The following is a 23,847-nucleotide window of genomic DNA, read 5'->3' on the forward strand; positions in this document are numbered from 1 at the left end:
AATTGGAGGAATTCAGCTGGTCAGACAGCATCTGTGGAGCAAATGGACAGAAATGTTTTTGGTGGGAACCCCTCAGACTGAGTGGACTAGTGAGAGGGAAAGCTGGAAAAGTGTGGTGGGAATTGGGCAAAGCCTGGCAAATAATAAAGGGAGAAACAAGAGACTGTAGATGCTGGTTTACACAAAAGAGCATAAAATGCTGGAGTAACTCAGTGGGTCCGCATCTCTGGAAAATATGGATAGGTGACGTTTTGGGTCGAGACCCTTCATATATCCACCATGATAAATGGATATAGTTGAGGGGACAGAGTCGACAGGTGGTAGAGTAAGTGACAAAGGCTAGAGGTGAAAAGGAGACAAAGGGTTGCCAGGTAAGGAGAGCAGAGGAGGAGTGAAATGTAAAGAGGGGGTTGTATAAAGGTGGACCGGGATCATGAGTGGGGGGGGGGGGGGGGGGGGGGGGGGGGGGGGGGTAAATGGGAAATATGGGACTTGGGGATGAGTACATGGATGAGGGGAAAGGAACAGGGTGACTAGGGTGGTGGAAAATGGTGGGGGAAATTTGTGCCTAATGAGTTGAGGGTGGGAGGCAGCAGATAGGGGAAAGTGGGGGCGGGGGGCTGGATGTTTAGGGATGAGTGAACCACGGAGTTGCAGCGAGAGTGCTCTCTGGAAAAGAATGGGAGTATGTAACTAGTTTGGGGGGGGGGGGAGATTTCATTGAAGGTGGTGGCAATGTTGCAGAAATACGTGCTTGGTATGGAGGCTGGTGGGGTCAAAGACCAGGGAAACTCTATTCTTGTTCCAGCTGTGGGGGTTGAATAAGAGCTGAACTGCAGGATATAGGGGAGAAATAGGTGAGGGCTCCATCTACAACAGCAGGGTGGAAACAACATTTACTAATGAAATGGTGGCACAGTGCACAGCGGTAGAGTTGCTGCCTCTCAGTGTCAGAGACCCGGGTTCGATCCTAACTACAGATGCTGTCTGTGCAGAGTTTATATGTTTTCCCTGTGACCAGTGGGCTTTTCCGGTTGGGTGCTTCAGTTCCCTCCCACAATCTAAAGATGTGTAGGTTTGTAGATTAATTGGCTTCTGTAAATTTCCCCTAATGTGTAGGATGGGGTAGCAGAACTGGTGTACGGGTGATCGATGGACATGGACTCAGTGGGCCAAAGGATCTGTTTCCATGCTGTATCTCTAAACTCTATAAAGAGGACATCTTAGATGTCCTAGAGTGGAAAGACTCATCTTGGGAGCAGATGCGGCGCATTGGAGTAAGGGGCGACATACTTGCAAGAGGCATGTTTGAAGGAGGTGTAGTCAAGGAGCTGGAGGAGTCTTGGGTTTGTAATAGATGTCAGTCGATGGCCTGTCCAGTGTGATGGAGACAGTGAGACTGTGAAAGGGGATAAAAGTGTCAGAGATAGTCCATGAATATGAGGGCAGGATGGAAGTTAATAGTAAAGTTGATCCAATCAATTAGCTCAGCACGGGTGCAGCCATGAAGCTGTCATCAATGGAGAGACCGTTCAATAGAAACATAGAAAATAGGTGCAGGAGGAGGCTATTCGGCCCTTCGAGCCAGCACCGCCATTCATTGTGATCATGGCTGATCGTCCCCTATCAATAACCCGGGCCTCCCTATCCCTTGACTCCACTAGCCCCGAGAGCTCTATCTAACTCTCTCTTAAATCCATCCAGTGAGTTGGCCTCCACTGCCCTCTGTGGCAGGGAATTCCATAAATTCACAACTCTCTGGGTGAAAACGTTTTTTTCTCACCTCAGTTTTAAATGGCCTCCCCTTTATTCTAAGACTGTGGCCCCTGGTTCTGGACTCGCCCAACATTGGGAACATTTTTCATGCATCTAGCTTGTCCAGTCCTTTTATAATCTTATATGTTTCTATAAGATCCCCCCCCTCATCCTTCTAAACTCCAGTGAATACAAGCCTAGTCTTTGCAATCTTTCCTCGTATGACAGTCCCGCCATCCCAGGGATCAATCTCGTGAACCTACGCTGCACTGCCTCAATCATAATGATGTCCTTCCTCAAATTAGGAGACCAAAACTGTACACAATACTCCAGATATGGGCTCACCAGAGCCCTATACAACTGCAGAAGAACCTCTTTACTCCTATACTGAAATCCTCTTGTTATGAAGGCCAACATTAGCTTTCATTAGCTTTCTTCACTGCCTGCTGTACCTGTAAGCCAAATTTCAGTGACCGGTGTACAAGGACACCCAGGTCTCGCTGCACCTCCCCCTTACCTAACCTAACCCCATTGAGATAATAATCAGCCCCCTTGTTTTTGGCGCCAAAGTGGATAACCTCACATTTATCTATATTATACTGCATCTGCCACGCATCTGCCCACTCACTTAACCTGTCCAGGTCACCCTGCAACCTCCTAACATCCTCTTTGCATTTCACACTGCCCCCTAGCTTTGAGTAATCTGCAAACTTGCTAGTTAGTGTTGCTCCTAATTCCTTCTTTCAAATCATTAATATATATGGTAAACAGTTGCAGCCCCAACACCGAACCTTGCGGCACTCCACTCGCCACTGCCTGCCATTCTGAAAAAGGACCCGTTCACTCCTACTCTTTGCTTCCAGTCTGCCAACCAATTTTCTATCCATGTCAACACCCTACCCCCAATACCTTGTGCTTTAATTTTAGTCACCAGTCTCCCATGCGGGACCTTATCGAAGGCTTTCTGAAAGTCTAGATACATTACATCCACTGGCAACCCTTCATCCATTTTACTTGTCACATCCTCAAAAAATTCCGGAAGATTAGTCAAGCATGATTTCCTTTTCATAAATCCATGCTGACTTGGACTAATCCTTTTACTGCTATCCAAATGCCCCATTATTACCTCTTTAATAATTGACTCCAGCATCTTTCCCACCACCGAAGTCAGGCTAACTGGTCTGTAATTTCCTGTTTTCTCTCTGGCTCCTTTCCTGAAAAGTGGGATAACATTAGCTATCCTCCAATCCACAGGAACTGATCCTGAATCTATTGAACATCGGAAAATAATCACCAATGCGTCCACTATTTCTAGAGCCACCTCCTTGAGGACCCTGGGATGCAGACCATCAGGTCCAGGGGATTTATCATCCTTCAGTCCCATTAGCCTACCCAATACTATTTCTCGCCTAATGAAAATTTATTTAAGTTCCTCTACCCCCTTAAATCCTCTGTCCTCCAGTACATCTGGGAGATTGTTTGTGTCTTCCTTAGTGAAGACGGATCCGAAGTACCTATTCAACTCTTCTGCCATTTCCTTGTTGCCCATAATAATTTCACCTGTGTCTGACTTCAAGGGACCCACTTGACATTGCCATCCAGTGGTAAGTGAGTGCTGCACTGTTAGAGGTGTTGTCTTTTTCATCCACCTTTAACTCAAGGCCTCGTCCGTTTGCTTGGGTCAATGCAGGAGATGACACAATGCCTTGGGGCCAGTATTAATTCCTCTGCCAACATCTCTAAAACAATTTAACTGATCAACATTGCAGTATTGTTTTTGGGAGCTTACTGTGTATAATTTAGCTGCCAATGTTCTTGCATTTACAGCAATGACCACGCTTCAAAAGGTGCTTAATTGACTATAAAGCAAGTTTGGATTCCTTGTGGTTGTGAAAAGTGCTGTGTAAATAATCTATTTGTTTGCCATTTTTTATTCATTTGCCTAGTTGTTTTGCCTCGGGGCAAGCATAGTCATTAGACCTTTGAATTCCGATCAAATAGAAAGTTAAAGGTTGCTAAATCCTTGAGAGATTTAACTCTGAGTAAGAATCTATATAAGATTTTACTTTGCTTTCTGGGGCAGTGAATGTGTTCCCAAGTGGTACATTTATCATGTCTTCTCTGCTCTAATAACTGTTCTGGCCAATGGCCTTCATGAGCTGTTGATTAATAATTACGGAGAACCATTGATGATATCTGAAGGTTGCTAATTCTTCTGGAGAGCCCCATTGTTGCTGGTCTTGCATCGTAATTGTCATTTAAGAAAGAAATAACTTAACTGTAAAGACAGGTTGAGCCTGCCTGAATCACCGTATGAGTAACAGTGTTACATAGACGAAGCAGCCTGGTGCAGCTAGTAGCAAAGCAGAGTATAATCCTGACCTCCGGTAAGGACTAAGTGGCGTTTGCACATTTCACCTACCTGGGTTTCCTCCGGTTGCTTTGGTTTCCTCCCACATCACATAGATGTATGAGTTGGGAGGTTAATTGGCCGTTGTAACTTGACCATAGCAGGTGAGTAGTAGAAATTGGAGAGAGTTGATGGGAATATGGGGAGAATAAAATGCGTTTGGATTTAATGTGCCTATCCTATGCTGCATGGGGAATGCAACTGCACTTATATAAAGAGGCAGCTATGATGGGCTGAAAGAGTGCAGGACAGGAATCTGATTGTGTATGACAATTTTCACTCGGAAAGCCTTTGATATCATCAAATCATCTTTTTGTTGTTCTTTGGTCAAAGTTGTAATATGGGAATTATGATAGTTAATTTGAGCTCAGCAGCAACAATATATTTGCCTTTAATTGATGTGAAAGAGTCGTACAGTGTGGAAACAGGCCCTTCGGCCCAACTTGCCCACACCGACCAACATGTCCGATCTACATTAGTCCCACCTGTCTGCGTATGGTCCATATCCCTCTAAACCTGACCTATCCATGTACCTGTCCAAATAGTTCTTAAACGTAGCGATAGTACCTGCCTCAACCACCTTCTCTGGCAACTCGTTCCATACACCCACCACCCTTTGTGTGAAAAAATGTACCCCTCGGGTTCCTATTAAAAAAAGGTCAGCAGCTCCTTTGGGCCAAAGGAGTTGATGTTGATCGAGCAATAAATATTGACCAGAACATTGAGAAAATCCCAGTTTGTGAATAACGCCCGGGGTTACCGTAGGTCAATCAGAGATGGGAAGACATTACGGTTTAATATTTCATTTGAACGGTGGTCTGTTCAACTGTGCTGCAATCACTCAGGACCGCACTGGGTTTTCTGTCTGGACATTCTACTTTCGCCTCTGGAATGAGACTTGAAGTAAACAACTGCTAACACAAGGGCAACACAGACTACAGTCCTGCACGCTGTTGCTGATGTGACACTTTCATTTCTACATCATTTTAAGCAACGTTTAGAAAGAATGAGGGCATGTAAGTGCAGTCCTGGTCACAGAGGCAGCTTCCAAGGGCTCTGTGCATCAAGACCTGCTGGAGATTCCGGTTGCCAGCCATTTTAATTCTCATCCCCATTCCTGTCCCCAAAGCGACCTGTCTGTTCTTGGCTTCCTCCACTGCCAGAGAGAGAGAGGCCACATGCACACTGGAAGGATAGCACCTTCAATCCTGCTTGGTAGCTTACAATCCATCAGAATGAACATTGAATTTCTCAATTTCAAATGTTACCCCCTCCATCCCACTCCCCTCTCTTTCCACCCCTATCCACATTCAGGTGCATGCTCATTTTAACCATCCCGCCACCCTGGTCCTTTCTCCTCCTCCTTATGGTCATCTTCCACCCCTCCCAAATATGAGGTCTCCATTTCCCTTTTATCACTGAGTTTCCCCCTCCTCCTTGCCCCTTCAATAATACTTTATTGTCACATGTACTTAGGTACAGTGAAATGCTTTGTTTTGCATACAACCCGGTAAAATCATACCTCACCTCACCTAGGCAGTACACACCTAGACTGTACTCACCTAGGCAGTACACACCTAGGCAGCACACACCTAGGCAGCACACACCTAGGCAATACACACCTAGGCAGTACATGGAAGTCACCACATTTCTGGCGCTGACAAAGTTATAAAACGTTAATCGAACAGTTGCACCTGTATCCATCCTTCTGCCTTTAAACCCCACTCCACTTCTTTCCTTACCTGACACACTTTTGGCTCCTTTTCACCTCTTGCCTTTGTTATTATCTCCATCCATCTGCCAATTATCATCCCCTTCACCTATATCCACATTACTTGCCAAGCTTTGCCCCTCCCCAACTATTTTCCAGCTTTCTAACCCCTATTCATGGTACATGGATAGAAAAGGTTTGGAGGATATGTGCCAAATGCAGGCAGGTGGGACTAGGGTAGGTGGGGCATCTTGGTGGGCAGGGGCAGGTTGGGCTGAAGATATGACTGATTACTCCATGAGGGGTCCAGACCCGAAATGTCATCTTTCCATTTCCTCCATAAGTGTTACCTGACCCGCTGAGTTCCTCCAGCACTTTTATTTGCTCAAGGTTCCAGCATTTGTGGTTTCTTGACCAGAACCTCTCAGGCTTGTTCATTTGTTCACAAGTGATTGAGTTTCCATGATGGTTGCCTGTTGTTTTACAGAAGATGGTTCAGGCATTTTATACATTCTGCACCAGAAGTTTCTGGTTATGGTGTTATTGGAAAATTGGGTGCTAATTTGATTGGAAATTGCACCCGTCTTTTCTAAGGTTCTCCAGGATAGGATTTACTTGCATTTGGAAGAGAACGTGATAATTAAGGACTGACAGCATGAATTTGTTCATGTGACGATTCTATTTTTTGAGGAGGTGATGAAGGTGATTGATGAGAAGACGGCAGTAGATTTTGTTGACATAGATTTTCCTGAGGCATTTTGATAAAGACTTTGATGGTAGGCTGATCCAGAAGATTGAGATGCATGGCATCCACAATGACTTTTGATTCTGAACACGCATGCTTATAGAGTTTAGTTTAGTTTATTGTCGTGTGTATGGACGGACAGTGTAAAGCTTTTATTTTTGCATGCGATCCAGTCAGCGGAAATTTTACAATGAAGCCGTCCACACTGTACAGATAAAGGGAATAACGTTTAGCGCAAGATAAAGTTCGATTAAAGATAGTCCGAGAGTTTCCAATGAGGTAGGTGATAGGTCAGGATCGCTCTCCAGTTGGTGATAGGATAGTCCAGTTGCCTGATAACAGCTGGAAAGAAACTGTCCCTGAATCTGGGGGTGTGCGTTTTCACACGTCAATACCTCTTGCCTGATGGGAGAGGGGAGATGAGGAAGTGTCTGGGGTGAGACTCATCCTTGATTATGCTGTTGTCCTTGCCGAGGCAGCATGGTGTAGATGGAGTCAATGGAAGGGAGGTTGGTTTGCATGATCGTCTGGGCTGTGCCACAATTCTCTGCAATTTCGGTTGGTCTTGGCTGGAGGTGTTCCCAAACCATGCTGCGATGCATTCCAATAAAATACTTCCTACGGCGCATCTGTTGAATTTGGTGAGAGTTGTTTGGAACCTGAGCCTTCTAAGGATGTAGAGGTGTTGTCGTGCTTTCTTGGCCAATGCTTCAACATAGCTGGTCCAGGACAAGTTGCAGGTGAATTTACTCCTAGCTGATTCAGGACAAGTTGCAGGTGAATCAACCATCTCTATTTTGGCACTGTCAAGGTATGTGTACCACCTCACTTCCTGACGTTAATCACAATCTCTTTAGACTCGCTGACATTGAGGGAAATGTTGTTGCCTTGTTTGCAGGTTATGAAGTTCTCAGTCTCCTTCCTCGTTAGTTGATATCTGGCCCACAAGGGTAGGGCCAGATATCTGCAAACACCTCTGCATTTAGAAGAGAGAGGGTAGTGACGTTGGGTCTTATTCTCGTTGGTGAGAAAGATTGTCGTAGGACACATTGGGATATAAATCAGTTACACATATCGGCAGAGAAGAGGCAGGTGGCGTTTAATGCAAGCAAGAGTGTGGTGATGCAATTTGGGAGGTTGAATGTATGAAATAAATATTCAGTTAATGGCAACAATTAACAATAATGATGTACAGTGGATCTTGGGGTCCAAGTTCAAAGCCCCCTGAAAGTGGCAACTTAATTAGATAGGGTGGTAAAGAAGATATCTGTTATGCTTGTCTTCATTGGTTGGGGCATTGCGTTTAAGAGTCGGAAAATCACGTTGCAGCTTAATAAAACTTTGATTATCGGTTAGGCCGCATTCAAGGTATTGTGTGTCATTCTGCACGCTGCATTACAGGAAGGATAGAAACATAGACAATAGGAGCAGGCCATTCGGCCCTTCGAGCCAGCACTGCCATTCAGTATGATCGGTCATTCTAAATCAGTAACCCCGTTCCTGCTTTCTCCCATTTTCCCTAGCTTTGGCAAGGATGCCGAGGAGGTTTACCAGAATGCTGCCTTAATTAGAGGGTAACAGCCGTAAGTAGAGGTTGGACAAGCGTGGATTGTTTTCTGTAGAAAGTCAGGGGTTGAGAGCAGACCCAGACCCCCCGGGTGGAGATGTCAAAGACCAGAAGACATGGCTTTAAGATTAGATGGGGAACATTTATAGGAGATGTGTGGGGCAAGTCTTTTTTTTACACATAGAGTAGTGGGTGCCTGGAGCACACTGTCAGTGGTGGTGGTGGAAGCAGACACGATCATGGTGTTTTAGATGCTTTTAGGTAGGTACATGGATATGCTGGGAAAGGGGGTGATATGGATCACATGCAGCTCGAGAAGATTAGTTTAACTTGGCATCATGTTCGGCACGGACATTATGGACTGAAGGGGCTGTCCATGTCTTGTGCTATATCTTGGCTCACCACTTTGCTTTTGTTGGCAGCAGGATGATGGTGGTCTTTTTGCAGCATGTAGGAACTAATTCTCTCTCTCTCATGTACATCCTCTCCCCATTAAATCTCTTTCCACCCATCTACATGGGGGGTATTTACGACATCCAATTAACACACTTGTGCATCTTGGGATGTGGGAGGAAACGCGGTTCTGGGGAGTTTGTGCAGACTCTACACAGACACGACCTGGGTTGCTGGAGTTGAGTGGCGGCAGCAGCACTACCTTCTGCACCATCATGTCACCATAACAGTGTAATAACGTCCCCCTTCAATCTTCATACTACCTATGTGTTATTTTCTTACAGAGTCACCATGTAGCAAAACAGCATTCACATTTTTAATTCTTGCACAGTTTCCCTTCGTTGAAAACTTCCATTAGATTTTTATTTGACCTTTGTCGATACAAACAAAACAACTGCTGCACCAAACATCACGAGAGGTGCTGTAACATAGCAGGAACACCACAAGGACTGTAATTACACGCGTTTGTACGGGATACTGTGCTATATTACGAGCATCATAAAAAGACTGTTCTACATTTGTTCATTCACAGGGGTGATCTGTTATTGTATCGGCATTGTAAGCACGGCTTCATTATAGCCCATGCATTGTAAGGGTTGTACAATTCCACTGAATACTGCAGAGATAATTCAACAATCAGTGTACCTCGTAAGCTGCTCTATTCTGGTGTACAATAAAGCAAACCATCGCATGGGCTGTTCTGTGATCAAGAGTGCCTTTAATGATTGCAATTGCATGGTGATGGTTGAGTGGTTTTTTTTTTAGTTAGAGGGACGGGTGGATAACAGGACAGGTTAATTGCTGCTGTGATCCGAATTAAATAAGTGCCATATTTAATTCAAGAACAGTGCATCAGTGCAAGGAAGATTCCTTGTTACTGTGGGAGTGCTGCCATGTCCACAACAGCATTAAACTGGGGCTGTTCCCCCCCCCCCCCCCCCCCATGAAAGACATGGAACACTTGTGGTAAGAGTGGGTGGTGCTGACGTGTGTCCTGTCCTGTCTTTACTCCTCACACACAATCTGATTGTTTCACATTGTGGGAGCTTGCTGTGTACTAATCATGTTTTCTGAATTACAATTGTGACCACACTGAAATGTTTAGGGATACCTTAGAAATGCAGGGCTTTCCTCCCGATTAGGGAAAGGAGGTAAGGCTTGGGAAAGGGTGGGGTGGTGCTGCTGGGCGATGACCTTGTGCTCTGCAGAGGCCCAAAGCAATGTGTGATGACTGCTGGATACCAGCGCTTTGATGAGCATGCACTGGCGTGATATGAATATTAATCCTGTCTTTTATTGTATTGCCAATCCTGGAAACACAAACTGGCCGGCTCAGCACAAGTGCTGAAAAGTGTTTCTGTGTAAAAACTGTTGAGTGTACTCAACTATGACTGCTGGGTCAGTTTTACACGTGGGAATGATTTGCTCTGATTATGCTACTCTCAAACAGTGGCAGTTCGACCCTCTCACCTGTCACTTCGAGCTGTGTAAAGCCAATTGATATATTAGTATTATTTGATTCACAAGTCAGATGTGTCTCGGTGGTCACCTCACACTCGCTCTCACACTCGCTCTCACACTCGCTGTCACTCGTATATGCTGGGGTCAGAACACCATGAGGTCCAAGGAACTTTATAATACAGACAACAAAACTCTGGATTGATGTTCCATCACAGTTCTGAGCGACAGCTTTGCTTTGGGAGGTGATATATCTTTTGAATTATTGCATGTCAGTCAGAGATATCTTTGGCCAATATATGCAATTATAATCTCAATAGTCAGGCTACATGCTGGTGATCACACTTGTGGTCATGGGCGTTTGTGCTGTCTACCAATTGGAAGCTATGTTTTCTCCATCATAGTGAGACCATCCTTGCTGGTTGTTGAGTGCTCAGAGATGTATACGGTGTCAAGTAAACGCAGGACTTTCCCTTTCTGATTGTGAAAAGAGAGACAGAAAGAACATGAAAGAGAATGAGAGTTGGAGAAGATGTGTGGACTCTAGGCAAGGACCAGGAATAGTAAAAAAAAAACATTAATATTTCCAGTGGGAAATTCACAAGAAACTATTTTACTCAAAGAGTGTGGGACTCGGGCCAGGGGAATGTAGATGAAGCTTTTAAGAAGCTGGATGAACACATTGGGGAGTAAAGAATGGATGGAAATGATAGGGTAAGAAGTGAGGATGTCATGTGGAGTGAAACTATGGCATGACAGAGGCACTGACAGTCTGCAGTGAACGCCATTGATTCTAAGCTGCAGCTCTGTGTTCGGCAATGAAGCAATGATTTTACTGCTGTACCCTTTCCCTATATTTGGAACATACGCCAGCATTTTGCTCATGTGTCCATGGCTGCACTTTCACTTTCCTCACCTTGCATTTAAATCTGGAGCTATTTAAATTGTTGCCCTGGTGGGTTCTCAGGAGAAGCACAGAATGAAACTCGGCACAATTGCAGGTAATCTAAAATATTACAGGTTTATGTGTGAGTGCTCAGATCTAAGTGGTCCGTCTCCAATTTGTAATGCCTGAAATTATATATTGCAAGGCTGAAGAAGCTGGAGCCATTTCCTTTAGGACAGAGAGATTGAAAGGGAGATTTAAGAGGCGTTGAAATCGTGAAGTGGTTTACACAAATAAATGGAAAACCCGAAACGTCACCAATCCATGTTATCCAGAAATGTTGCCTGAGCGGCTGAGTTACCCTAGCACAGTCTTTTGTTTTTGTAAACCAGCATCTGCAGTTCCTTGTTTCTACCAAAATGTTTTAGATTGGATGTGAATAATCAGCGACAGGAAGGTTACTGCACTCTCCAGTAGAGTGAAAGGCCGGGTTTCAACCCCAGAGTGATGCAATGTGGGAGGCCATTCGGCCCATTGTCCCTGCACTGACTTTGTCAGATCTGCCAACAGTCACACTAACCCTCTCCACTCTTTCCGCATGGCCCTGCAAGACTTTAACCTGTTGCGCGTTTATCCAGCTCCATTTTGTACTCTGCTGTTGAATCTGCTTCCACTATCCTTTCAGGCACTGCCTTCTGGATCACAGCTCGCAGTGTACGAATAAAATTCTCCTCGTCCCTACTCTTGTCCTTTTGCCAAAAACCCTTCAATGTGTGATCGCTTGCACAGCCTCTTCAGCCTGAGGAAAGAGATTTTGATTTATTTGTTTAAAACACTTCATGATTTCAACACCTCATAAATCTCCCTTTTAAATCTCTGCCCTAAAGGAAATGGCTCCAGCTTCTTCAGCCTCGCAATATAATAGTTCAGGCATAATAAATTGTGGATAAGCCACTCTGATCGTAGTACAGCTTCATAACCTATCTGCATTCCTCCCTGCCCTTTATATGTCCTCTTCACAACTTTACTTTCTCCCTACCTTTGTGTCATTAGGAAATTTAGCGATATTTACCATTGTTGCCTTTCTCCCAAACCATTTACGTAATTTGTGAAAAGGAGCGCTCTAATTTAAGTCTCCTCTTGCAATCCCGGCAAGTCTGACGGTCACCCCAAAGTACAATACTCAGCACTGGCCTGAGTGCTCTGACTGAGACCTAACCTGCGGTTTCATAAAGGACCAGCATAATTTTTAACTCTATTTATAGAGCACAGCATCTTGTACAGTTTTTATTTAAACGGCCTTCTCAGTCACTGCCATGGATGTGAATATGCAGCCGCCCTCCTCTCTACCCTGTCCTACAATTCCCGATGCCCCATTAATCATTTTGGGTGAGTGAGAAAAATTCAAAGTTGATATTGCTTTTATTCTCGAAATCTTTATTAGTATCCAGTGCTGACTGAAGAAGGGTCTCGACCTGAAATGTCACCCATTCCTTCTCTTCAGATGCTGCCTGTCCCGCCGAGTTACACAAACTATTTGTGTCTATTTTCGCATTAAACCAGCATCTGCAGTTCCTTCTTACATAGTGCTGAAGGCTGTTTAGTTTGATTTTGAAATTAGATGATAATAGATCCAGTCCTTCAAAGTAGCTGTTTGATCCTGAATTTTCCATAGTTCTATTCTTTGTTTGGTTTTTCTTCTTATTTTCCCATTCCTGGCAATGGTTTCTTCAGATTGGGAGTTATTTGTTCATTGTGAAAACAGGCCCTTTAGCCCATCGAGCCCACGTGGACCATCGACTCATTTACACCAATGTTACATTGTTGAAATTCCCATCATCATTTCCTTGCCGCCCCCATATTCCACCACTCACCTGAGGCAATTTAGAGGCCAATCACCCCATCAATCTGCTCAAAGGTAGACACAAATGCTGGAGTAACTCAGTGGGACAGGCAGCATCTCTGGAGAGAAGGAATGGGTGACATTTCGGGTCGAGACTCGAAGGGTCTCCAAAGAAGCTGCCTGTCCTGCTGAGTTACTCCAGCATTTTGTGTCTATCTTTGATTTAAACCAGCATCTGTAGTTCCATGCTACACATCAATCTGCTCATCTTGGGACCCATAGAACCGCAAACAAGATTATGTTGGGATGGAATGTTTGAAGTTGTGACAATTGCTGCTTAGTTGTCATGCATGCTGATATCTGGCAGCCACGTGATGTGATGCTCCTTCAGTGTTGTTCCCTCGGCACTAGAACAGTGTTCCCTCAACACTCCCCCTCCCTCCACCTCTTCCCTCTGTCAGCTCAAGGCTGCCTTGGACCGTCCTTTCATTGGCTTGCCGTTCTCTCAGACCTCTTCCCTCTCATTTCAGCCCAACATCGCTGTTGTTCTGGAAGAGGAGATTACCCCTTTCCCTAACGTGAGTTCATAGGGGTACATCTTTCATCCAAGATCACAACCCACTGATGGGCCATATATCCTTCTGGGCGTGAAGTGGTAAGTCCCCTACACCATGTTTTTCCCTCCAGTGTAATCCAGGCGTTGTCCAGTAATGGGCAGCTGACTAACTCCCAGCAGGTTGCAGAACAGGAGTGGCAGTGTCCCTGTGGAGTTCTGGCCTCTGATACACAATCACAGCTCTCAATGATTTTGTATCTTTATTCTCAAACTTTCCTGAGTCTCGTTCCATTTAGTCAAGTCAAGAGAGTTTCATGTCATGTGTTCCAGATATGACAATGAAATTCCTGCTTCCTGCAGCACAACAGAATATAGTAAGCATAAATACAGAACAGTTCAGTGTGTCTATATAGCATAGACCATATACATGCACATAAATAAACAGATGAAGTGCAATAGGTTGTTATAGTTCAGAGTTTGTTTGATGGTGAGTTTAATAGCCTGATGAGTAAGAAAGAAATATTAAATACAAACTGAAACTAAAAATATCTCTCAAACACTTAAAGACAACCCAAATATTTAAACTTGCTCAACTCTGTTGCAGAAGTCTTGTTCCTATTTTGTTTCTTCCAGTTGAGTTCTGTGGGAATGTTCTGGCATCAGGACTGGCCTGGGGCGGGCTCAGTGGGTAGAGTTCCCAGTTTGTGTCCCAAGATGCTGAGTTACTCCAGCTTTATGTGTCTATATTTGGTTTAAACCAGCATCTGCAGTTCATTCCTACACAGTTTGTGTCTCCGAAAGCCTGTATTTAGCACCTGTACCCGGGCTGTCTGTTAACTGTATTGGATGGTTGTGTATCAATACACTAAGAACCCCACGTTCTTCTCAGTTAAGTGCTTTGTTTAGTTTTTAGTTTGGATACACCGTAGAAATAGGCCCTTTGGCCCACTGAGTCCGTGCCGACCATCGATCACATGTTCACACAAGTACTATGTTATTCCACTTACTTATCCACTCCTTACACACGAGGGGCAATTTACAGAGGCCAATTAGCCGACAAACCTGCACATCTTTGGAATATGAGAGCAAAATGGGAGCACGCAGAGGAAACTGTACAGTCCCAGGCAACCTCCACACGCGGTCAGCCGATGTCAGGGTCGAACCAGGTCTCTGGCGCCCTGACTCTACCAAATTTGAGTCAGCAGTTGCTGAATTGAAGATCCACATTGTTATTTAATAATTTAACTTACCTTGATTTAAATTACAGACCTTTTTTCTTCGAAATGTCATTTAACACATTGTAAAATGTTTATATTGTTTTAATAAATTATGACAATGGTGAATAATAATTTTGGGCTTTAATTTTCACATTCCTTATTGCGATGACATTAGATGGCGATACCTTACAGCAAGTGGTGATGAGGGTAAAATTTTAACAGAATTATATTTGAAAGAAATTAGAACTTCAATGCCTTAATTTACAGCTTCAGTTGCTGTGCCTGGACTTTGGATCGGGCCGTGCTGTGAATTCCATTTGTTTGTTCCTACAGGTGAGTGCAGTGCATTGCAAGGTGTGCCCGGTGCATTCCCAAGGAGAGCTGGAGTGTAGCAGGGTAAGAACGGGAATCCCATCCGATGCAATGATCGGGCAGATCGTAAAGTGCTGACGTTGTGGTGCCTGGAATATTAAATACAAGAATCCAGTATTGACTTTGCTTCACTTGTTTGCAGAATATGAATGCCATTACATACCATCTCATCTCTTATTGTCCTTGAAAAGGTGGTGCTAAGGTTCTGCGGTCTTTCTGGTGAAGGTATTCCTTGGTTAGTTTAATTTATTGTCACGTGTACCGAGGTACAGTCAAAAGCTCTTTGTTGCGTGCTAACAAGTCAGCGGAAAGACTATACATGATTACAATTGGGCCATCTACAGTGTACAGACGCATGATAAAGGGAATAACGTTTAGTGTACTATAAAATCCAGTTAAGTCTGATTAATGATAGCCTGAGGGTCTCCAATGAGGTAGATAGTAGCTTAGGACTGCTGACTGGTTGTGGTCGGAAGGGTCAGTTGCCTGATGACAGCTGGGAAGAAACTGTCCCTGAATCTCGAGGTATGTGTTTTCACACTTCTGTGTGTGCTTTGGGGAGTAGGATGCTGGGGTCTGGTTGGGTGTGAGCTCTGGGACGTAGAGGAACCATGTATTTCCCATTCATCTTTATCCTCCTGGATACTACTGGTCGCAGGTTTGAGAGACAATGTCTCAGGAGCTTGGGTGCGTTTCTGGAGTGCACCATGGTACGCACTGCAGCTTTGGTGCGTTTATGGTGGAGGAAGCAAAAGATTAGACTGTTGGAGAAATTTGGTTACTTAAAACATTCTCTCTGCCGCTTCCCCCTCGTGCATTTCCATCGCTGGTACAGAGATAAGTGAACCAAAAAGAGTCGAGAGTGTTTAATTGTCGTATGAGTCGGGGCCAGAACAATGAAATTCTGAAGAAGGGTTTCGGCCCGAAACGTTGCCTATTTCCTTCGCTCCATAGATGCTGCTGCGCCCGCTGAGTTTCTCCAGCTTTTTTGTGTGCCTTCGATTCTCCAGCATCTGCAGTTCCTTCTTAAACAATGAAATTCTTGCTTGCTGCAACTTCATAGGTACATTAAATGCAACAACACAACAAATAAATACATAATAATTATCAGTTATTCTAGGTAAACTAAACTATATGGTGCAAGCCGAAGTATGTAGTGAAAACTTAATGTAATATCCATAGTAATTTGATGCTGAGGAAGGGCTTGTGGTTAGGGCTATGTAATGTAATTTAAGAGCCTGATGGTTGATGCGAAGAAATTGTTCTTGAACCTAGAGGTAATAGTTCTCAGCCTCCTGTAACTAGCTCACGATGGTAGCAGGGTGATGAGAGTGTTGCCTGGGTGATGTGGGGCTTTGATACTGGCTGCTGCCTTTAGGCGCATGACGGAGGCTTTCCCGAGGTGCCGCAGCCACGGTGGCAAGCTGGAATGCGAGTCGGGGTTCACACAAAGACTCTCATTGGTGGGCGAGACCGGCAACCTGCCCGAAAGCTGGACGGGTGGCGTAACCGGGAGGGAGCTAGAGATGTTGAATGCTAGGAACAAGAGGCGGTAGGAGGGTGAACTAGGGTAATGTCTTTGGCACATTCCAGGTCGGCTGCAGGAGGTGCCCCCGGGTCACAAAGATGACTGGGGGAGGAGAGAAGAGGATCTTCGGTTCACGGGAACTGCTCTAGTACACTGAACGCCCAGGCCTACCGGACTTTGTACTTTGAATTGTCACCTTGTCGTGGTGGAGAAGCTTGTGTGGTCCTGAGAGCGATGCCACCTGGAGCTATGCTCCTGGTAGGGCCACCCATGGCAGTAAGGTCAAGGGGGAGGACTTTGACAAAGAGCAATCCAACCAAGACCTCATCAGAGAATGATGGCTGACCTTAGTGGAGCATCACAACGGCTGGGAAGGCGGATGAAGGCTGCAGCAGAAAAGGGTCTCCGGTTGTCTTGGACTCCATGCCATTGGATCCTGTCAAGGACCATGTGATGTCTGTCTGTGCACCAGTCTCCCAACCCTGGAGACACCCATGGTCAGCCATGACCGAGGGGGCCTAAGAAGAAGGTGCAGGAGTAGGCCATTCGGCCCTTCAAGCCAGCACTGCCATTCACTGTGTTCTTGGCTGATCATCCACAATCAGGACCTCATTCCTGCATTTTCCCCATATCCCTTGATTCCGCTATCTTTAAGAGCTCTAACTCTCTCTTGAAAGCATCCAGAGAACCTGCCTCCACTGCCTTCTGAGGCAGAGAATTCCACAGATTCACAACTCTGTGGGTGAAAATGTTTTTCCTCATCTCCATACTAAATGGCCCACCCATTATTCTTAAATTGTGGACCCTGGTTCTGGACTCTCCCACACATCTGGAACATGTTTCCTGCCTCTAGCGTGTCCAATCACTTAACAATTTTATGTTTCAATAAGATCTCATCCCCTCTTACCCTTCTAAATTCAAGTGTATACGAGCCCAGTCGCTCCATTCTTTCAACGAAAGACAGTCCCGCCATCCCGGGAATTAACCTTGTGAACCTACGCAGCACTCCCTCAATAGCAAGAATGTCTCAAATCATGGCAGCGCCTGCATGTGTAATATTTGCAAAAGGAACTTCATTGTGCAGTTGCATATGTGACAAAGCACCATTGAACAATTAAGGCAGTGCTTACGGTAGATCCCTTCAATGGAGGGGTGGTCAGTACCTGTAATGGATTGGGTATTATGATTGGGTAGATTTGTACTGGCAGTGGTAGAATGAAATAAATGTGCAATAAAAATAAGTGGTTATTTTAACCCAGAAACCATGTAATGATCATATTGAACACGATGCAATGCTACTTTATGTTACAGTTCAACATGAAGCGAATAATATAAAATTAACATATGAATTATCTCTGGTGATTAATTTGCAGTGAGTCATACGCTACTTTATCAATCGGGCATATTGAGGAGAAAAGAAAGATGAAATATAAAAGTGAGTTTTTTGCAACTAAACAAAGAAAGCACGTCCCCAGGTTTGCTGTGCATCTTGACTGACCAGCTACAGGAATAACAATAACAATGTTGCCCAGTTCTTTGGCATTGCATCAGCCATTCAGCAGAGATACGGGTCACTTGGCACCTCTAGAAACATAGAAAATAGGTGCAGGAGTAGGCCATTCGGCCCTCGAGCCTGCACCGCCATTCGATATGATCATGGCTGATCATCCAACTCAGTATCCCATACCTGCCTTCACTCCATACCCCCTGATCACTTTAGCCACAAGGGCCACATCTAACTCCCTCTTAAATATAGCCAATGAACTGGCCTCAACTACCTTCTGTGGCAGAGAGTTCCACAGATTCACCGCTCTCTGTGTAACAAATGATTTTCTTATCTCGGTCCTAAAAGACCGAGATAATCCATGCTAATATCTACACTCTATACAATCTTCCTCCACCCCTCCTTGCTTACACCCCCCCCCCCCCCCCCCCCCCATCCACCATATTCCTTTCTCCCTCATGTTTATCCAGCCTGCCCTGTAGTTACTTCAGAATTTATTGGACAGCATGGAAACGGGCCCTTTGGCCCATCGAGTCCATGTGGACCAACGATCATCCTGTACATTAGCACTATCCTACACACTTTGGACAACTTACAATTTCACCAAACCCCATTAACCGACAAACCTGTACGTTTTTGGAATATGGGAGGAAATCCGAGCAACCGGGAAAAAAAAACCCATATGGTCACAGGGAGAGCGTAAAAACCCGATACAGGCAGCACCCGTAATCCGGATCAAACCCGTATCACTGGTACTGTAAGGCAGCAACTCCACTGCTGCGCCACTATGTCACCCGAATGCTTGAGGTTATTGGGCTCAAATACTCCCTTTGGCAGTGGGTTCCATATTCTCACTGGTCTCGGGGTACACGTTACAGCTTTTCACTCTCCCTCTGCACACTTGACAATAATATGGCATTATTATGTCATAATAATTACATTATTATATCAATAATAATGACATATTGAGTCATAATATATCATTATAATGTCAATAATAATTGACATTATTCTGTCAATAATGAATCCAATCCACTACTATTGGATTCATCATTGACTATCATTTACTAAAGTCTCCAGTGAGAACATAATCTTCATCAGCCAAACTCTGACATTTTCCATTTTCAGTTTCTGGTGCTGGATAAATGAGGTGTGAGGTGACGAGGGGTGAAAGGAGTGTGGAACATAGGGACCAATTGGGTGGAATGTTCTTTTTCTGAATGTAACCTTCCAAGCCAAGAGGAGCACTCCAGATGAATTCCACATCGCAGCCACAACCTCCAATCCTGGTGAAACAGTAGGAGGTGAACAATGGGTTTGTCACCAAGGCACTCCCACCACTGTTGTGCTGAAACCTCAAATTTAGAAACAATTAATTTTTAAATTACCCTCTTGGGTGCTCTCCGCCACATCCCTCCCTTCCGAGTTCTCCTACACCAAGAACTTGTCTTCACTTCTGAATTCCAGCTGTTCCGAGATGCATTCACATCACCGAGTGAGACCAGTTGGAACAAAAACCAGAGAAGATAATTAATGGTCTCTGTTCTGGGCCCAGTGAAGTTCTTTCAGGATCCCACACTGCTTTAATTAGCCTGCAGTTTAGCTGCCATTTCCATGAGAGAAAATGCTTCTGTCCTTTGCATTTGAAGTGCGTTTTTTTTAAATTCCAAACATGCATATCAGCAAACAACACTTCACTTTGAGGTGGATGGGGGGGGGGACTTTCAGCGATGGGTTCTGAGGAGGCTGCAGTAGTATACAACCTGATCTGAATGGGCCTATTATAATCTGCTATCAAGTTCTTGCTCCCTACGTGCCAAATCTGGGCTGAGATGGCTTTGCATTTTTGTGACATTTCTTGACCTTGAATTGGTCCATAGGAGGTTGACCAATGGGTGGAATAAAAAGTATGTCCTTCCAATACCTCTGTGGACTCCTCCATCCTCACAACCCTCTGACATGTCCACACGCCTCCCTCTCTGATCCTTTCACCATTTCTACATTTGCCACTGGGGTCTTGTGCCTTCAGCTGCTGAGGTCTGGAACTCTGGAGTTCTCTCCCAAATCTGATTGCCCTCCCGTGGGTTGTCTGACCATGTGAAATCCAAGGTGTGTATTTCTTCTGTTTCCCATTTGACTTGGTCAGTTTAGCCTGCAAAGTCTGGAGAGGTGTTTCTTGCAAGTGAAGAGGGAAGCAATGTGGAGATTTGTGCATGGGGTTGAAGGTATATTTTTATCCTTATCCTCGTGACAGAAGCCTGCTTTGGAGCTTGCAATGCTTGACTGTGAAGCAATCAGGAAATGCTGACTGCAGAGAGCGGTTGTAGTGAGCATGTCACTGCTTGCAGCTTTGCCTCGTATGATTGTCCCATCCGAATCTCAATTTTTGATCTCATTCACGGTCGCGATTTACACCCTCGTTTTTTAAATCCTTATGTGGTTTTACCCCAACAACCCATCTGTCTGAGAAGAGTCCTGACCTGAAACGTCATCGTGTCTATTCCCTCCAGAGTTGCTGCCCGACCCACTGAGTCTCTCTAGCACTTTGATTTTGAATCCCTGATCTTTGTAATGATTTACAGGACTTATAACCCTCTGAGAACTCTGAAATTCCCCAAGGCTGCCCATTCGTCTGTTCCTAATTATATTTGCTCTACTTTCCCTATCTTTGGTCCTCTGTCCTAATACATTTATGGCACAGTTTATCATATCTTGGCATGTTTAATAAATTAGTGTGCAAATGTCCTGCTCTTAATTCATTCTTGCGTTAAACAATAGAACTCTGGGATAGCATGCAACTTCAGTCTTTAACTTCCTCTGTATGGGCATCCATGCCTTTAGTGCGGAACTGTGCAGAGTTTACATTTTGCAGAGTCAGCAGTTTTCTGGCAGTAGATTACGTAATAGCAATGTTTGTTAGAAAGTCGCACCCTAGCTTTGAAATATATCTCCTTTCTCCCTCCCTGTCCTCTGTATCCTCCCCTACTGTACAAACCATACATTTCTCTGCTTTAATTTTGGCCACTTGATCATTCTCTGAATGTAACCTTTCCAATAAAGATAGTGCTTTGGCTGCCAATGTCCTAAGATCTGGAATCTTTTTCCTCTACCTCTCTGGTCTACAATAGCTCTCTCTCCTTCAACATGCCCCTGAAAACCTCATTGATTAAGATTTTGATTGCCCATCTAACATCCCCCTCGGTCAAATGCTGACTGATTTCAGTGGTAGCAGGCGATATACAAAGCCCTACGTTCAAGATGCTGTTGCCGTGGTAATATCAGATGACTGGAACACAACCAACATGTTGACATAGAACGTGGGCTCCCAGTGCACACTCTGCGGTACCCGGCTGTAAACATATAATCCTCCTGAGGGAGGGAAGGGGCACGTAGGAACACTTGTTCAGATAAATACACAGTTTTTTTTTTTGATTGGCGTGGTAACGTTTAGAAAGCTTGTGATTATTCTTGCTTCTTCATCACAAAGGATTGGCTGTTGTGACTAAGGACAGGTGACTGGGTATTAGTGCACTTCACGTTTCAGCAGCAGTGAAGCACGTTGCAGCGTGGTCATAGGCTGCCCTGGTTTCTTACATCAATTTATGCACAGCAAGATCCCACGGGTAGGATCGTGAGAATGAACAGAGAAGGATGCAAAGTGCTTGAGTAACTCAGCAGTTCGGGCAGTATCTGTGGAGAACATGGATAGGTGACATTTTGGGTTGAGACCCTTCTCAGAAGAAGGGTCCGGACCTGAAGCGTCACCTATCCATGTTCTCCAGCGATGCAGCCTGACCTGTTGAGTTCTTCCAGCACTTTGTGTCCATTTGAGTATTAACCATCAGCTGCAGTTCTTTGTTTCTACAGTGAACAGAGCATTTGATTTTGAACGCAACAAGTAGGTGGAAATGAATGGTCGAAGTTTTGTGTTAAAACCCTGCATGAGGACACTTGTAGTTCCCTTTGGTTTTTAGTGATTGAAGGGTGCACGTTGGCCCAGGACTGAGTGAATCAAGTCGCTCTACAAAATATTGCTGTGAGATGCATGGATGAATCTCGGGGAGGGGGGGGGGGGTGTGGGGTGGGGGGGATACGGGCGGCGTGTTTAACAGCTCGTCTGAAAGATGGTGCGGTGTATCCTCGGTACGGGAAAGTTCCCATACTCAGGCACCCAATTGTTCAGAAATCCCGATAGTCCAGCATTTGATTCCCTCAGAAGTCCGGAATATGAGCCTGCGGTCCAGAGTGCAAGTGGGATGTGTGGCCAGAGGCAGGGGATCGGAGATGGTTTGGGACTGGGTTCTGAACAGTGAGTCAGCAATGGAATCCAGCATGACTGAGTCAGCACTGTGGGTGGGGTTTGACCTCAACTGGAGAGCTTGTATATTACCTGCTTTCCTTAAACTACCTGGTGGAAAAATTTATATATGACAGTGCAAAATGTTTATTTAAAAAAAAGCAAAGTTAAAATGGACAGGCGACATTTCGGGTCGGGACTCATCTTCAACCGAAGTGTAGTAGTGGGGAGAAAGCTGGAAAAGTGAGGTGGGAATATGGCGAAACCTGGCAAATAATAAATGGAGAAACAAGGAACTGCAGATGCTGCTTTACACAAAAGGACACAGTGCTATTGTAACTCAGTGGGTCAGGCAGCATCTCTGGGGAACATGGATAGGTGACGTTTTGAGTCAAGAGCCTTCTTCGTCTGAAGAAGAGTCCCAATCCAAAACATCATTTGTCCATGTTCTCCAAAGATGCTGCCTGACCCGCTGAGTTATTCCAGCATTTTGTGTCCTTTAAAATAAAAATGTGTTGGGGCATTACTAGGAATAGCATCCAATCATCCAGAAGCTACTCGTTTGACACTATCAATGTGCAAAGGGTGCTGTCATAACAGATTTTACTGTATAACCATGGACTGTCGGCATGGGCCTCTGCGCTGAAGTTGCTGGTGTGGAACTTGAACCCACAACCTTCTGGCAGAACTCGGGCTACTCACTGAGACCGTGGAGATTGAGGTTTAGTTGTAATTTAATGGCTGAGTAGGTTTGAGACCAGAAGCTCTGCTCCTGATACGGTTTTACTGCCTTATACAGGATTGTAGATTAAGTCACAAGTGACTTGCTCCATTTCAAATGTGCTCGTTTAGTCTAGTTTAGAGATACAGCGTGGAAACAGGTCCTTTGACCCACTGAGTCCACGCCGACAAGCAATCACCCATATGCCAGCTCTCTCCTACACACCAGGGACAATTTACAAAAGCCAATTAATCTACATGCCTGCATGTCTTTGGGATGTGGGAGGAAACCGGCACCCGGAGAAAGCCCACGGTTACAGGGAGAACGTACAAACGCTGTACAGACAGCACCCGTCATCAGGATCGAACCCGGGTTTCTGGCTGCTATAAAGCAGCAATTCTACTGCTGCGACACTATGCCACCCAAAACTACAACTTATCTTATTCCAATGCTGGTGCATTGTTTTCAAATCCTTCCATGCCTTTGGATCGCCCTACCTCTGCAAACTCCCCTAGAGCTACCACTATTTGTCTTCAGTGCTTCCATCCAATGTCTGCAAAGTCTGCACACGGCAACAGAAGACCTCCTCTGATGGTTACAGGTAACAACAAGCAGAAATTCCAATGCTATCCTATTAGGGGCTTCCTCCAGATCGAGTATGACTTAATCACATGGTAATTGGATGATTTATTCATATTTGGTCATTTGAACGCTCAAGAATGAAGGAGGCTGCAGAAGGTGGTGGACATTGCCCAGTCCATCATGGGTATTGACGTTCCCGTCATTCAAGGGTCTACAGGAAGCACTTTCTCAACGTAGTTAAT

General features: G+C 44.9%; 1 protein-coding gene across 3 annotated transcripts in view; it reads left to right on the top strand.

The window, feature by feature from the left end:
* apba1b (amyloid beta (A4) precursor protein-binding, family A, member 1b) overlaps positions 1 to 23,847 on the top strand; it is a 134,143-nt gene that overhangs the window by 6,842 nt on the left and 103,454 nt on the right. The window contains exons 2-3 of one of the 3 annotated variants that reach the window (XM_055632489.1): positions 13,359 to 13,483; positions 14,935 to 14,997. The exons of the other annotated variants lie outside the window; for them this stretch is intronic. The gene's annotated coding sequence lies outside the window, so the exon portion shown is untranslated. The remainder of the gene's footprint in view (positions 1 to 13,358; positions 13,484 to 14,934; positions 14,998 to 23,847) is intronic. 3 annotated transcript variants of the gene reach the window in all.

Source organism: Leucoraja erinacea, chromosome 3 (assembly GCF_028641065.1).
Source record: "Leucoraja erinacea ecotype New England chromosome 3, Leri_hhj_1, whole genome shotgun sequence".
Classification (NCBI taxonomy): domain Eukaryota; kingdom Metazoa; phylum Chordata; class Chondrichthyes; order Rajiformes; family Rajidae; genus Leucoraja; species Leucoraja erinaceus.